Source organism: Triticum dicoccoides, chromosome 2B, assembly GCF_002162155.2.
Source record: "Triticum dicoccoides isolate Atlit2015 ecotype Zavitan chromosome 2B, WEW_v2.0, whole genome shotgun sequence".
NCBI classification, from domain to species: Eukaryota; Viridiplantae; Streptophyta; class Magnoliopsida; order Poales; family Poaceae; genus Triticum; species Triticum dicoccoides.
Window position 1 is genome coordinate 797,807,476 of NC_041383.1, and position 622 is coordinate 797,808,097.

Consider the following 622-nt stretch of genomic DNA (forward strand, 5'->3'; position numbering starts at 1 on the left):
GCTAAAAGCCCCACCGTTTGTTATATTCCAACTCGAAGGTGACTTGGCAGTCAGTACAGGTACATGTAAGCGCACACCAGGCGCAAAAGAAAATTACAGAGGAAGGACCAAGAGAAAGCCCAAAACTAGAAGAAAGAAACAAACGGAGAGGAAGGTTGGCTACAGAACCAAACCGAAACCCCTGGAGGCCGACATCTCGGAAGCTGAGCAGCTTGCTCCACCACTGACAACGAACCACAACAAGGCCTAGGGAGAAAAAAGAATGAGCACCAAAACAGCAACTCGCAATGGAACTGTGACGCCCGGATAATTAAGCTACAGTGATCCCACGCTAATGGTGCCATGTCACCACGATTACTGCGGCTAGTCTATTGTTAGATCAAAATCGGTCCAAAATTCAAATTCAAAGTTTGGTAAATAATAAAGATTTTGAAACATTAAAATAAAAATGTTCGGGTTGTACTAAATATTACATGGATAAATATGGTATAGTATACACATTTTTATAAAAGGCCTAAATAATTTAAAATGATTTAAAACAGAAAAGTAAATAAATAAAAGAAAAGAAATACAAAAGAGAAAAACTAAACTAACAAAAAAAACAAAGAGAAAGCCCCCCCCC

At 38.9% G+C, this 622-nt stretch overlaps 1 pseudogene; it reads right to left on the reverse strand.

Annotated features, from left to right (window-relative positions):
• The window catches only part of LOC119361474, a 2,870-nt pseudogene that overhangs the window by 1,517 nt on the left and 731 nt on the right, over window positions 1-622 (reverse strand).